Source organism: Tyto alba, unplaced genomic scaffold (genome assembly GCF_018691265.1).
Source record: "Tyto alba isolate M040663 unplaced genomic scaffold, T.alba_DEE_v4.0 Super-Scaffold_23, whole genome shotgun sequence".
NCBI classification, from domain to species: Eukaryota; Metazoa; Chordata; class Aves; order Strigiformes; family Tytonidae; genus Tyto; species Tyto alba.
In genome coordinates this window covers 26,189,177-26,206,002 of record NW_024881297.1, presented here as the reverse complement: position 1 = coordinate 26,206,002, position 16,826 = coordinate 26,189,177, and the positions used below count along the sequence as shown (strand labels likewise).

At 39.0% G+C, this 16,826-nt stretch overlaps 1 protein-coding gene across 2 annotated transcripts in view; it reads right to left on the bottom strand.

The window, feature by feature from the left end:
• Positions 1 to 15,900, bottom strand: part of DKK2 (dickkopf WNT signaling pathway inhibitor 2) — a 124,788-nt gene extending 108,888 nt beyond the window's left edge. The window contains exons 1-2 of one of the 2 annotated variants that reach the window (XM_032997860.2): positions 15,681 to 15,900; positions 9,716 to 9,755 (exon numbers count right to left, since the gene is read on the bottom strand). The gene's annotated coding sequence lies outside the window, so the exon portion shown is untranslated. Of the gene's footprint in view, positions 1 to 9,715; positions 9,756 to 14,859; positions 14,926 to 15,680 lie in introns of those variants that run through there. The other variant, XM_032997861.2, reaches the window with a different exon arrangement.
• Positions 15,901 to 16,826: the final 926 nt, after the last annotated feature.

Genomic DNA, 16,826 nt, shown 5'->3' with positions numbered 1-16,826 from the left:
AACTAACTTCCACAAGGTATTCCTGGTCTGCAAGGAATGTGGTGAAGCCCTGGTCAGAAACATCAGAAACACATTTGAGAGAGATTTTTTAAAAATTAACATGCTTCATAACTCCATGAAGTCAACCAGAATACACAGATTCTGCAAAGTTATCAAAATCATAAATACTTGTATGTGGGAAATTTCAGCCCAGAAATGCTTGCACACCCTTGGGAAATGCCATTGATCTCCCTCCCAAAGTTTATGGAAGCTTTATCCATGTGGGCATGAATTAACACCAATTCATAAATAATTGTCCTGGATTTGAATGAGTGGTGGGGTTTTTTGGCAGCCCCCTGTGAGAAGCTTCTCAAAGCTCCCCCAGCTCCACCTCTGCACCAAAACTGAGCCAATCATCTGCACCTCTGAGATAACATATTTAAGAAGGGACGTGGTGATGTGCAGTGGGACTTGTGAGGAGTTGCAGCAGCTGCATGAGCACCAAGGTCAGTGGAGGAACGGAGGAAGAAAGGAGGGGGGAGGTGTGCCGGAGCAGAGACCCCTCTGTATCCTGTGGTGAGACGGCAGGGCGGCCCCCCCTGCCACCCATGAAGATCTACAGTGGAGCAGACACTGATTTATGGCCTGTGTTTTTTGCTTGGAATAATCAAGGTGCTGTGCCTGAAGAAGGCCGGGGTCTTGTGGGAAGAGGCAGCCCCTGCTGTTGTAGTTCAGCACTGGGAGGATTGCAGCATGCGGGGGTGTCCCACACCGGAGCAGCTCGGGAAAGGCTGCAGCCGTGGGAGAGAATCCAGCTGGAGAAAGTTGGTGACCCATGCTGGAGCACTGTGGGGAACGCTGCCACCCATGGGAGAGACTCATGTCGGAGAAAGTTTGTGGAGGACTGTCTGCTGTGAGAGGGGGACCACGATGGAGCAGGAGGGAACAAGTTCCGGACACTCCCCTCACCGAAGATGAAGGAAGTGGCAGCGCTGACTGTACCCCCCATTCCCTGCCCCTGCGCCACTGGGGGAGGAGGTAGAGATATCGGGAGCAGAGCTGAGCCCGGGAAGAAAGGAGGGGTGGGGGGAAGGTGTTCTCAAGATGTGGCAATGGTTCTCACTGTCCTACTCTGTTACATGGTGTTAGTGTCTGTAATAAGTGTATGTTCTTTTTTTCTTCTCCTAACGAGTCTGCCTTTTGCTCGTGACCATAAAGGGTGATTGTTCCCCATCCCAGTCCTATCTTGAACCCCAAGCCTGGCTCTCTGTCCCTTCTTATTGCAGGAAGAGAAGGGAGAGAGAGTGGCCTCGTGGTGGTTGGCTGACAACCAGGCTCAAACTACAACAATAATGAATAGTGAAAGAAAATTTAAATAAATTATTTGCAAGCAACTTACAAGCTAAAAGGTTTTGCTTGAAACGTTCTCTCAGCAATTTCAAAACAAGGAACAAATTCATAAAAATCTAGGTCTTGCACTTAAACAGACCACAAACTGAAAAAGGGCAACATTTGCATATATTGTTTACTACAAATGGTCTACCCTTCTCATGACAAAACTCTTGAAAGGCTTAGGGTTGTGCCTTTGCAGCTTCTTCCTACATTTTACAGAACAAGGGACCGTTTGTATATGCTATAAATAAAAAATACTAAGGACCAGTTTCTAAAAAGAATGCTGAAAAATGAGGCTGTGTGTATATAGACAAAATACATACATGCAGAATGTTTTTAAGGTAGGTTGCACAACAGTCTGTTAAGTAGAAACATATACATCTCTGTAGGTACACGCTTGTGTTAACATCAGTGTGACATCGAACTAGATATATACGCAGCTCTCAGTTTCAGCATAGTATAGCTATAGGAAACAGACAAATGAGGCACATGTGCCTGACTGTGACACTGGAATGTGGATAGTGATGAATCCTGATGCACAGAGTGTCCATTCAGCTCCTCAAATATGCATGTGGAAGAAATATGTATTTTTATTGTAATATATTATTACTGTATATTAAAAACATATTTCCAGCATTTACAATATATTGTAACTGTAATGAACCTGCCACTTTTAAATAATATGAATAATGTATGGACAATGCTGTACGGCATATGTGCTTCCTATAGATGAAAATAAAATATATATAACAAACAGTCTTAACTGTCTTCCTATTCTCTCAATACCTGGCTAAGTAATGACTGAAATTGGTGGAACAGGATTGAGCCAAAAATGGCAGTATGTAGGTAATGGTATGTAGGCATATGTAGGTGATACCGTGAAAAAAATAGCAGCACTTATACCCCTTGTTACCAGTTAAGAATTACATGAGTACTCAATAATATTAATTAATTATTAATTATAGTTGTCAAAATGTACAACTACATACATATATTCTCACAGTCTCTAGTGTGCTTTGTTACTGGCAGTGGATAAGTTTTAGCAAAAGGAGACTCTGAAATAAGAATTTCTGTGCTTTTCAAAAAAATCGCCTAAAAATATAAATCTGTAGCAATGTGATATTCTTATTTTTTAATCTTAGGGGAGGAAAACATTATATATTTTTCTCTGGAACAGTGAGAAAACTATTTAAGGCAGACCCCACTTCTGTAAAGATTAATGAAAGAGCAGAGAATGAAGTGTAAGAGATTAAATATTTTATAAGGAACATAAAACAGACAAAGGAATATGGTTTGAATGATAAAGACCACACAGTCCACCACCATTTCTTTTGGTGTTGAGAGACTAGAAATCATGATTGGAGTGGTAAACTAACACCTCATAATCCACATAATGAACTAATTATTAAAAATAAATGAGAAGAGGGAGAGCTGAGCACTAGTTATGATGCACTATTTACACCTACATCTTCGTAAGCTCCATGTCTTGTTGCTTATAACGGAACCAGTTCCTTTTAGGAGCTAGCCACAGCTGGTTGCTTAAAAATGTGAGAACAATCAAAATAAACTGTTAAATAACTCTTGTTCTTTCTCCTTCTGAAAAGGGATGATTTTCTGATTGTCAACATTATTATGTGCTAAGTTTTATATCATTTTATATCATTGAGATTTCTGATGTTTTTTTGCCTTGCTACATACTCAACAATCTAAAGTGCCAGTGTAAAACCAAAAAAAAACAAAACAAAACAAAAAAACAAAAAAAAGAGAAATAAAAAAACAGACAGAAACAAAGTAGTGAAATGGATGAAAACTGTAACAGACAAAAAGTGAAAAAGAGCTGACTTGTTTGGGGGGGTTTTTCTGTTGTTGTTTTAGGGTTTTTTTTGAGGGGGCAGTGGGGTGGGGGGGAGGAGAAATGAGGAAGAATGAGGACTGTTGTTTAGATATGATTCAGTACAAAAAGTACAACCCCTGCTTCACTTTTCCCATCTTGGAACATACCACTTCATTAACATTTAAATTTAAAAAAAACAAAGACACAATGAACTGGATAATAAGCTTATCAAAAAGAAAGCATTACTTTCTAAATATTCTGTACCAAAGAGTAAAATTTTGGCATGGGGTTTTTTTCCCCACTTGATTTCCTGCTGAGCTGGTCAACAATTAGAAACTCTGAAATCTGACTACAAATCTTTGACACAAACTCGCCCACACTGATCTTGACGCACCTACGATGTGCTCTTTACCAGACAAAGTCTGGAGACTGACAACATATGGCTAAACTTGGGCGAGCACAGATAGACAAGTCTATGTGAAATAATTTGTAGTATAATGTGCAACAGGATCACCCAAATAAAATATCTTAAGTTTTGCACTTCATTTCTTCACAGGAATATGGTCCTAAGATTATGTGTTATCATACATAGCTGTGTAACTGCTACATTGTTGTACCAATTACACTATGTCAATGCTATTTTTCACATAAACAGTGTTGACAGAAATGTATACTGCAGCCCTGAGGCTGTGGAAATGTGCAAACTCCCAAATGAAGCTTTTATTTTATCCACATTGCTGTTTGATAGATCTACTCTCTGGGGTTTTTTTGTTCTCAGTCTCCAGTCTGCATTTGTGCTTAAAGTACAATCTTGGCCATTAAGGAATATTGGTATATGAGAAAATTATCAGCTCAAGGATGAAGGTGATTATATAAAAGACAACATTGTTGTAAGCTGAAGTGTTTGACTAGAGGTATTTTATAACTAGGGGTTACAATTTTCATAGTTTAAAGCTAATTTAAAAAAAAAAAAAAAATCAATCTTCTAGGAAAATGTAGCAAGAAAACAGAATCTCAGTTCATTTTCTTTTTGCTGTTGCCTCATCCAGGACACAGGAAGCCTAACAAGCAATTGTCTATTGAACTCATTGAGCTCTATAATCACTTCTGTGTTTCCATCAGAATAAAGAATGTTCAAGTAAGGATTTTATTTTCTTTTTAATTTGGAAAATGTTAGTGTAATTTTTTCTTATTCCTACAGACTTAGGTCCTGCAACTATCTCTGAAATCAGTGAAAGACTGCCAGTAAGTACATTAAAAGTTGGATCAGATCCCATATCAAAGACTTCTCCTTATATTGCTTTAGATTAAGAGGAAATAATTGGTTTATGACTTCGGTTTCATATATGGTTTTAGTGTCATAGTCCATGAACATCAAACTGCTAAAATCAGTTATATTGCAGTATATACTTAGCAGGTGACTTTGTAATGAAGGATCAGTCCCAAAATCCAACAGATCAGCATCCAAACATTTACAGTCACCACCACCTGCTAGAACAGAGTGGTCCAAAGCACTGAGGAAAGTGCCTATGGGATAACAGTCTGCCTACAAGACGGACCAGCCCAGATAAAGGCTCTGGACACCCACATGTAGCACATACTGCAGCATCTGCTCCTCTCTGTCGCACCCCTGAGACTGAATCCAAACTTAGGAGTTATGCAGGACAGATCATTGACACTCTTGGACTCAGATATCTCAATCAAGAGTAGAGAGGCCTTTCATCCACAAAACCTAAAGCCCACTCCTAATGCAGGAGAGAATTTAGTGGGTTAAAAACAGTTTCTAGATAAGAGGAGTGTTATCTGCCTACCATAAAAGAGCAAAGAGGTTAAAGCAGTTACCAAAAGAGCAGAGGAAACCTTCCTTAAATCCACTCATTAGACTAAGAGGATTCAAATTTACACTTTCCACCTCCCAGCAAAGTGTCATAACACCTAATTTGGGAACCACTGGGAGAAAAAGTGCCATCTAGCCATCCTTTTGAAGCTGGACCTCTGTCTAGTAGAGAATGCATCCAGAAGGTTGGCACACAAAAAGAAAAAACAATAGATGGGCATATAGATAGTGATGTTGTCTCCCAGTCAAGGTTCATGCTCCCAGGATCTTTTCGTTCATTTACTATTTCAAACTAAATTGTAAATAATCTCTGGAACAGGGAACGGAACTTTTACAGTTACTAAAATCAGTTCAGATAATTCTAAGTCACTTTGTTATCAATATAAGATATCCCATTCTTTTCTGACTCTCACTCAATTCCTGCCTTCCATGACTTATTACGGTAGAGTTCCTAGTCCAACCACACATTCTGTTGGTATTTCTTTTCATCAGTTTTGGCTTTGCATCCTTGAAATTTCATGAATGTGCCCTTGTTGCACTACCCCCTCTGAAACCTTTTTTTATTGTTTTATTGCAGCTGTTTCCCCTTTGTCCAAGGGGAACAATTCTAGCATTTTCATTTTAGTTTCTTTTATTTGCATGAATAATTTTCCACAGGATAACTAGTACAAAGCATTATTCTAAATGATACAGCATAGTAGGTATCTATAAAGGCATTTAATATTTTCCATATGATCCTTCACCCTTATACATTCTAGTGTATAGCTTATATTTTCAAACACAGCTGTGTGCTAAACTGTCTATAGTGTTATCTTCACATCCCTAGACCAGTCAACACAAGCTATTAATCATATATTGAGTGCGCCTATACCATGTTATAATTCTTTAGAGAGTAAGAAATACTCAGTATTTTATCAGATTCATTAATTAATCCATTCATGCCTAAATTTCTTATATGTTTAAAGTTTCCTTCATCTCTTCAGAAATTCCTTTTTTCCACTCTATATGGTACCACCACACTCTGCCTGATGATCTCTGTCATGAAATTCAGTTGGAAAAACATACTGTCAGCTTACTTTATTAAATATAAATCCATTAGGAGGTGTAAATGGATAGAAAAGGACAGTTATCTAATCCTCTTCTGTGTTTTGGTTGCAAATTTCTGATTAAAAGCATCAATTTGTTTTGGAACAAAGTTGCTCCAGAAAACAGAACGGTTGCATTGCAGAAGTAATAGAACTGTGTTCCTTTTGCACTGGAAACACACAGACTAGGAGCACTGGAGGGATGAAAGAGAATGGCTTGTGTCACTCAGGGAATTATTCCATCATCAAAGAAATTCTTCAGGAGCCATTGCCATTGTGTTTGCAGACCCTCTACGACAAAGCAACTAAACAAAGAATTGGGCTAATAAATTATGTAAAAACACATTCAGCTGAAATTACATGTTCAAAGTTATAGTAAAAACACAGACTCAAACATTCAGAGAAAAATGGTGAATGATATGAAATCCAGTACAAACAGAGAAGTCCCACTTGTTCCTCAGCTGCTGTTACCTGACAAAACTCCTTGGAAAAAGGATTCTGATCTAATTTTTAAGAGGTGTAAAATAAGGATATATTCCTAGAGTACAGAAAAAAAGAAGCAGAAGGAACTAGTGCTGAGTCTACACTTCAGAATCATGGATCACCATGCAATAAATGTCTTGTACAAAGATCAAAATGAGCCCTGCATTGCATTCCCTGCTATGTTTGTAGGTGGCGATCAGTGAGAGTTCTGGGTTTAATTTGACAACTGTGAAATAACTGTGTGAGTATTATTGCAACAGCCAGTTTTACAAACATTTGAGGAAAAGCTTAGAACAAAGTGGAGGATCTGTATGGCTCACTCTAGCTGCTAACACCAGTTCTCATAAAATATCTGCTGTCTGGAGACAGAATTTTACAGAGGATGTACCAATTCTGGCTGGAGCCAGAATTTTATGGAGTGATCTTTAGGGATCATTCCCATAGCCATGCATACTATTTTAATATGCTCTCAAAAACAGAAATAAACTTTTTGTTTGCAACTAATTTTTGCAACTATACTGCAGTCAAAACAGTGCCAAAAAATATTGTATAATTAAAAAAGCCACCATAAGTGAGAATTTTCTGAATTCTCTCTGCAGGATGAAGTGCCCGATACATATTCCTGACCTACCAGAAGAATTGTGACATCTCTGAAAATCTTTGGGAAAGATGTGTAGAAGAAAAGTATATAACCAACTGATAGAATTGAGAGCCAAAAATACTATTGAACTTAGAAAAATGAACACCTCAAGCAGCTACACTTCAGAACAGTACATGTGCTGTTTTGGATCCTCAGGAAGTCACTGATACAGAATAAGATTAACATTGAGAACATTTGGAAACATTTATTGGGTAGATTTCTAAAACCAGATTCTACTTGTGTTGTTCTCTATGTGAAGTGGCTAGTCGTCTGATGTACAGATAAGCTATTCTACAAATTAATAAATGAAACTACTGAAAAATATAAATGTAAGAAAAGCAACCCTATGGTGCCCAAGAAGATAAGCTGAAGAGAATGCACTTAGTTAGATAAATGCCCAGACATGGCACAAAGCCATGTTCAATTTTACCTGAGCTATTCAATAACAATCTGGACTAGTCTGAAACTGTAGTTAGGCAAGACAACAGGTTCAGGTTTACAAGCTATACTGCTGATAGTTTAGACCTGAACTCCATTTTGTCAAACTACCATAATTACGGAAATATCAGTAAAGTCTCAATTTACTCTTTCGTAGAGCTCACACAACTAGTGATGGTTTGTGTCTGCTGCGTCTTGTGCCATGTCCTGGTTCTGCTCTCCCAGTAATTGCTTGCTTATTTCTCCTTCTTTTGTTCCTTATTAACAGAAGCTAACTAAGCAGCTCTATTTCAAGGAAACATTACTACTATGGTCACAGCACTGTCCAAGATAAGGCTGTTTATTTCAGAACTTAAATCTGAACAAATCATAAAGTTTAGTTTTACAATAATTTTTTCAAATATATTCGACCAGATGTAGGCCTAAGCGGCAAAAGTCAAAAATCAGTTTATAGTTTCTCTAACACTTAGGAATATATCCAAGATTTTGATTTTTAGATCCATCTCTAATAAATTATTTGTCACAGAATGTTCAGACATCTGGAAATTAAATTATTGTCAGGACTTCTTTTGTAAAGCAGCTCAGCTTTTTGTACCCTTAGACACCTTCCCTAAAATATGGATATTTCAATGAATATTAGCAAACCATAAGACACACCATACTGGTACTACTTTTCCTATCATGAAACATAGGAACAGTAATTTCACACACTAAAAGTGACAGAAAAAAAGTCATGGTGTTTTGTCAGAACAGAAAAAATTATTCCCTAACAGACGTACTTATTAATGCAATAAAAAGAGTGTGACAGCACAAGCTATGAGGGAGAACCTGAGGCTTGAAAATTATTCAAGTGCTATGCATAAAGGTATGGAATCCTATATTTTCTCCCTGAGGCAAATTTCCCAATGACTTCAGGGCCATATTCACCCTGAATTAGAGGGAGAATCTGCGTTAAGAAAGGTGCTGCAATACAGAGCTTTGTTGAACAACTTCTCTAGGGATATAGATACTAGCAAAGGCACCCCTATAGAGCTCACCCAATCAGTTTGTCTCTGGTGTTTTAGCTTTAAATATATACTATATGCTTTTTAGAAATAACAGTCCTGTGATATTACCGAGTTACAATTTTTTTATTTATTTATTTTTGGTACAAATGTTACTGAGGATTCAAAATGATGGCTACTTACATTGTATGGCTAATGTGAACATAACACTGTGTGTTAGTGTAACAACAGAATCAATATTATTTTAAGAAAATATTCTTTTAAGTCATAACTTTCAAAGATGACAAATTATTGAGAAGTGTTTACTTTATCATACTTAAAGCATGTATGAGAAATCAAGCAAGAAAAAAAAACAAAAAACAAAAAACAACACCTGAACATCCACATCCCTCCCTCAAACTACCATCAAACCCAGTTTGCCAAGCAAGGACCTCCAAAAGCAAAGTAACACCTCAAGTTATTTCTGAGAGTCTTTGCCTGAGTGGTCTTTCTCTGCCAGAATTAAAGAAAAATCTTCAGCATGTCAGAATCTGTGCCAAAAGAGGCCAAACACCAACACTCAAGCACTTTTAGCAGGAAGAGAGGTGACAGAACCTGACAGGAGCAGCAAAATCCATTGCTGCTTTGGGATATTTAATATGCACTTCACATAGCTGAGAAAGTAGGCCTGCAGAGTTTGTACGCTCAAGCCATATTCTTGCCTCTTCTCTTTTCAACCTGATCACCTCCTTATGGACCTTTCAGCTGGTCACACATTTTATATTTAACACAGCCTGGCCTGCTCCTTTGTTCTGCAATTTAACAAAACAGTGTGCACTACCCTGCTAGAAAACACCAGAGATTATGAAATCTACTCATGTTTTTTAAAGATAATGGATGTCAGTGTGGTGGAAGAGGCTCCTATCCTGAATGATACCCTTGATGAAATCAATTTGCAATGCAAAACTCACGTCAAAGAAGCAAAAAGGCAAAGAAAAACTGTCATTACATACAAAAAAAAAAAAATAAAAAAAGATAACTCACCACCATCAATCACTTGGTTGCCAGATGCTGTTTCCTTTTCCTGTTGAAACAAAAATGTCACCATGTCAGACACCTGACCTGACTCTGCTACACAAAACATTCAATGGCTAAACATGTCTTGCTATCGATCTGTTTCCAATTTATTGTACTGCTTCTCTTCAGATCATTCTAAAACAGCAAAAGCAGCATGTTATCATCTGTCACCAAACACTGCCATGCTGGACAAAGCCAATACAGCTAAAGATATGATCAACCAATATCCTCAGATAAGCATTTCTAACTCCATCTCTTTCATTTAGTCTTCATATGGAGCACTCTCAAATTTTTCTTGCAATCTTTCTTGTAAAAATAGCTGTTTCTCAGTGCTGCACCGTTGACAGAATATAATAAATTTCTATAACAATCTGAACATTTTCACCTAATGAATTCTGTGTAGTAACACAGAAGATTGATGGTGTCACATTTGATTTTTTTCCAGCTATATTATCCAATACAGAACACCAACAAGTCACTAATAAGAAAATTTCCTTTACAGTTTTGCTAACATTATTTGTACCAATTCCTGTAATACTTAATTATCCTATTTTTCACAAGCATCTCAACAGAACGTTCTGAGGAAAATGTATACTGAGCTATACAGCTGGAGACCCAGGTTCATAAAGTGGATGCAATTGAAAGTTCTGGTCACAAACATGACTGAAAGCTGAATTAGAGAGGAGAATATAGGTATTAGTAACAAGCAAGTTCATTAAGAAACAAATTTAGCTCAACGTTATCTGTCCTGAGGATTGCATCAATGCTTTTCAAGATATGGGAAGCTTTTCCAAAGGAAAAACTCATACCTAAAGAGAGAAATCCTGCTCTGTGATTTATCAGAACAATTGAAATTTAAATTCTTATGAGTGGAGACCAGAATAAGAAAACTCGCTAGCATCTATAGTTGTAGCAAGTCATGAGTAGCCAGTTTCTCCAGAACACTGTGGGAAACTGTGTCAAACACTTTACTGAAGTAGACAACATCCACAGCCTTTCCCTCATCCACTAAGCTTGTCACCTTGTCATAAGAGGAGATCAGGTCAGTCAAGCAGCACCGGCCTTTCATAAACCACTGCTGACTGCGCCTCATCACCTGGTTGTCCTGTATGTGCTTTGTGATGGCACTGAAGATGAGCTGCTCCATAACCTTCCCTGGCACCAAGGCCCGGCCGACAGGCCTGCAAGTTCTCTGATCCTCCTTCTCGCCCTTCTTGTAGATGGGCATCACATTTGCTAACCTCCAGTCAGCTGGGACCTCCCTGGTTAGCCAGGACTGCTGATAAAGGATGGAAAGTGCTTTGGTGAGCACTTCCACTAGCTCACCTTGGGTGGATCCCATCCAGCCCCATAGACATGTGTGTGTCTAAGTGGTGTAGCAGGGTGCTAACCATTTCCCCTTGGATTATGGGGGCTTCATTCTGCTCCCTGTCCCTGTCTTCCAGCTCAGGGGGCTGAGTACCTGGAGAACAACTGTTCTTATTATGAAAGACTGAGGCAAAGAAGTCATTAAGTATCTCAGTCTTTTCCTCATCCTTTATCACTATGCTTCCCCCCACATCCAAGAAAGGATGGAGATTCTAAGGATTCTCCTTAGCCCTCCTTTTGTTGTTAATATATATAGAGAGAAATATTTTTACTTGTCTTATGGCAGTAGCCAGATTAAGTTCTAGCTGGGTTTTGGCCCTTCTAATTTTCTCCCTGCATAACCTTACAACATTCTTGTAGTCCTCCTGAGTTGCCTGCCCCTTCTTCCAAAGGTCATAAACCCTCTTTTTCCTGAGTTCCAGACAAAGCTTTCTGTTCAGCCAGGCCAGTCTTCTCCACTGGCACATCTTTCAACACGTGGGGACAGGAAGCTCCTGCATCTTTAAGATTTCCTTCTTGAAGAATGTCCAGCCTTGCCTTCCAGGACCCCTTTGACCTTCAGGACTGCTTCCCAAGCGAATCCATCAACCAGTATCCTAAGCAGGCTAAAGTCTGCCCTCCAGAAGTCCAAGGTAGCAGTTCTGCTGACCCCCCTCATTACCCCTCCTAGAAAAAAACCCTATCATTTCATGATCTCTATGTCCAAGACAGCCTCCAATCATCACATCACCCACAAGTCCTTCTCTGCTCACAAACAACAGGTCCAGCAGGGTGCCATCCCTAGTTGGCTCACTAACCAGCTGTGTCAGGAAGTTGTCTTCCACAAACCCCAGGAACCTCCTAGACTGCTTCCCCTCTGCTGTATTGTATTTCAAGCAGACATCTGGTAAGTTGAAGTCCCCCATGAGAACAAGGGCTAGCAATTGTGAGACTTCTCCCAGCTGCTTATAGAATATTTCATCTCCTCCTTCATCCTGGTTGGGTGGTCTATAACAGACTCCCACCTCAATATCTTCCTGTTGACCTTCCTGCTGATTCTTACCCATAAACACTCAACCATATCATTACCATCATTAAGCTCTAGACAATCAAAACACTAACATACAAGGCTACCTCACCACCTCTCCTTTCTTGCCTATCCCTTCTGAAGAGTTTATAGCCATCCATTGCAGTACTCCAGTTGTGTGAGTCATCTCACCATGTTTCTGTGATGGCAACTGTATCATAGTTTTCCTGCTGCACAAGGGCTTCCAGCTCCTCCTATTTGTCTCCCAAGCTGTGCGCATTTGTGTAGACACACTTCATTTGGGCTATTGATCACACCACCTTCTCTGGGAGGGAAAACCTAATTCCTACATGACCTTTCTCAGGCATTTCCATGGTTTCTAACACATCAACAACACTTGCGTCTTTGCTGCCGCATGGATCTTCTTCCCCTACCTCCATCAAGATGGCAGACTGAAGGACCTTGCTGGCACACCCTCCCTCAAACACTGGTGTGCCACCCCCAGACTTATATCTAGTAAGCCTAGATTTATCTGTTTACCCCTTCACCTCCTGTTTAAAGCTCTCTCAATGAGCCTTGCTAACTCCTCTGCAAAGAGCCTTTTTCTCCTTTGAGACAGGTGTACCACATTTGCCACCATCAGGCCTAGTGTCATGCTGACCAACACATGATCAGAACCCCAGAATTCTGCTGGTGACACCAGGCTCGGAGCCAGGTATTGATGTCTTGTTCTGGGGTACAGGAATAAATGAATTACAGCTCAAGATGCTTTCTAGCCCTACTTTCTACAATGCTGTGATACAGAAAACATTTCAGTGTAAATACTCTGAGCATAGATTTCATCATGGACAGTACAGCCTAAACAAGTAATACAGTCTGAAGCATGCCAATTCTAACATTTACGTATACGTATAAGTAATATTTACTTTATCGGCATTGACAGTGAAGGAACAGAAAGACCAACAATAAAAACTGAGCCCCTTGCTTGTCCATTAGTACCATGATCCAGCTGGTACTCCTAAGACCCTCATGGCACATCCAGACTAGGATCTTGCCTGAATTTGATATTTCTCTGTCAGAACTACACTGTGTTTTCCCCAAACACATTATACTTCAACACCTTCAAGACTACTAGAAAGAAGTGGTTCTGCTAGCACTGGCCAAGCCTTCCTACAGTATAAGCCACTTCTGTGCAGAGCCTAGCACCCAAGGAGCAATCCTGCTCCACTGAAGAGCTCTAGCTGGAGTCCTTGGGCATCTGGAGCCCATTCCCAGAATCATGATGAGACTAGAAAACCCACAACACTTTCAACAAGTCTCCCTGGAGTAATAATAAACAACCCAGCCTTGTACAGGATAAACAATCCCCAGTTCAATTGCTGAACAATTACTGTTGCAATAACCAAAGAGAAGAACAGAGATTTGTGAACAATAATATTTAAGTCCCAGGAGATACAGAGGAGGAAAACATCAGATAATTGTGTTAGACTCATTCCCTACACTCAGGGAAGCACCCACATTTGTTCTTGGATTTTCATTAATCATATGCTCTGATGTATACTCATCCAAACAGGTTTTGTTCTGAAGATAATATAACATTTATTAATGGAAAAGCAAAGACATTCTTAGTAAGTGAGGTGTCATTTCTTCCTGAATCTTCAAGTGTCATATTTCCAGATAGAATAGTCTTTGAAAAAAGGAAACAGAGAAAAACAACAGCTGCAAGGACAATGAAAACTTTTGGAGTTAGGCCATTGCAATGTCTTCATTTTGTTAAAAATCTTTTGATGAGTCATTACTAGTTTCAATCTCCAGTGTCACTGATAAAAATTATGTACTTTGAACAGCAAAGTGGATCCACAGTCTTTCATCAGGGACCAGATGTTTTTAAAGATACCTAAGGTGTATCCAGTATGTAAGATGTTAGCTGTAGCTTAATAAAAGCATTAGAGGAGTAAAGATAAACAAGCATCATGGTGCCAAGAGATTGTTACAACAAAATTCAGATATTGCCATTTCCACACATTTGGGGTGGTATTCAAACCAGAACATCAGTTAATCCAACATAATAACATGAATTAGCCAAAGGAATAAAACAAATAATCAGAGGTTCAGTCACTGGAGTAATCCAGATCATTTGAGCCAGGGAGGCTTAGAACAAAAAAATTATGAATAGATTACTTTTTTCAACTAAAAGGACAGCAAATCTGGTCATCTTCTGTAACTCAAACTAAAAGAGTTTCTTAAAAGTGAAAATTGATGCTTCTTATTTCATGAAATTATGTAATACTTTTTATTTTTTTTTTGGTAAACGAAGGATAAGTCATTTAATCAAACTATAGAAGACAAAATAGTGGTAAGATCTTACTATAAAACCTCATGTGGGCACTGTTTTGATTTCATTTTCCATGTTATTTTATTTTGCACATGAGTATTCACAGATACAAATTTTCATCTACAAAAATATTCTTAGTTACATTTTCTGCCTCTGAGATTTTTTTGTAGGATCCCATAACTGCCCAGTGCTGTCCAACCAAAAAAGGGTCATCTCATTAATTTTAAAATTCAAATCAAGCAAATCACACTCTGATCAGAGAAAATCCACAAGGAGAAACAAGAGCTAAGTATGACAGTGGGAAAGACATGCTTAACTCTAGAGTTAGAAATGTGAAACATATGAATTGATCAATTTTCTTTCAAAAACTTCTAACAGAACACCAGCAGACTCTTAAATTACCTGAAGCACTACACCAGTTTTTTCAGTTGGGATCCATACAGAGTATAACATCAAATATTGCAAAGTGTCATCTACGTAACCACAGAATAAAATATGTCATCCCCAAACTGTCTGCACTCATGTTTGAAAGTTCTAAAGTAAGCAGCTACTATAAGAAAGAACAAAATTAAAAAGGCATCAAATTGTCCTTTTTTACAAATTCAAGAACTCTCCCATTGAGTATTCAGGCTCTTTTTTCTGCTACAGCTTCAGTTCCAGCAGAGAGGACAGAATCAGGAGAAGGACAGACCACCACCGTGAAAGTTGGAATGAGATGAAAGATGAAAGGCATGTGAAATTGGAAAAGGGGAGGGAAGCAGAGCAGCTCCTGAGTCAATGGCTACAGCAGCAGAAGTTCATACTCTTGATTTTTGCCTCACAGACAAAATACCTTCACTTCTGTTCTCAAGCTAATGTTTTAGACAATTGTACTCAAAAGGTACAAACTAACAGTGCTCTATTTTATGCAAGAGGAAGCAGCATCTAGAAGAGAATTCAAGAAGCAGAAAAGGTGGTCTTCTGGCTCTGAAGCTGAATAGCCCTTGTACCACTGTGCTACAACTCTCTGACCTTCCTTCCCTTTGGATGAAGAAGCTTTAACTTGGCTCTGACAGCCTGCGAAGGCTGCAGGTATTAATTTGCCGTTTAAAATTTATTGTGTATAACTTTCAGAGCTCATTTTTAAAGCATTTCATATTACACCCTGCATTATTATCAGAGCTACCTCAGAACACTGCAGGAGCCACTCTAATCTGCGAGAGAGAACTTCTGGAAATACCTACCCTAAGGCACCACACATAACACTGCTCTCAGTTCACAGGGCTACACTATCCTAGAAGAAACAGGCCCATTGTTCCACACACTACAGGTTCATCTTTCAAGTTAGTTATGGATTACACAAATCTGCCACTTCACCCAAGCGTAGGGCACCCAAGTCCCCACGTCATCTGTGCTGTCACTTTCTCCTAGAGGGAGAAAGAGAAGACAGACAAGGAGCAAAACTGATATGGCCCTGAGCTACCACCCCTGGAATTGTTTTGGTCCCATCCCCAGCTCTCCTAGTCTCTTATGACCTCTCTTCACCTCCTTAATCAGGTTAAGTATTAAAAATAGCACCTCATTATCTCTAGTCACGCTTGGCGGAACAAACACACTAAAGGCTGCATGTTAATTGGGAACCAAAAAATTCCAGGCTCTCTGTTTTGCATTTCATAACAGTGGGCTAAATTTTGTAAGGATTAATTCTTACCCTAAGCAGGTTGTTTCAAATAACTATGCCCTACAATAGGCACTAGAGAGGCTGTCTCTGCTTTTGTTCCTAATCACACTTGTGTGTTCTGGAGAGGAATGGCTGGGGAGTTGTCTTAGTAATACTTTCCATTTCATCTGCCATTGTTAATTGAAACACACACTATTTCATTATATTTCTCTTCCTGGCAGCCTACTCAGTAATTGCACAGTAGCTAGAGACAAGTGGGCTAGCAGTTCTGGAATTGTGAACAGGAAAGATGAACAATTTGTAAATTAATCTCTTCTCCTCATGGTAACAAACAACTGAAGTATTTATTAAAAAGCAGTTTTACACCAGTTCCATTTTGCTGCACACTGTATAACGTCATTTTACTCTGAAAGGTTTTGTGCTGTTCAACTAGTAAACGAACTTCAGCTCCTTCCTGGAGTTCATTATTCTATAAACTTGACTTTCATGGGGGTCCAAAAGAGAATAAAAGGATTTTTGAGGAAGAGATGCCAATTTCAGCTGGAGATTAGTGTGCTTTATTCCACTGCTATTGTACATGACACTGGAAAAGAAACTCCTAGATCAATTCCAAAATGTGGTTTGTTAGTGAGGCTGGACAGTTTACAAGATGTAGCATGAGAGTCATGCCTGTGAGAGGAAAAAGAAAAATATAACCTACAGAATGTGG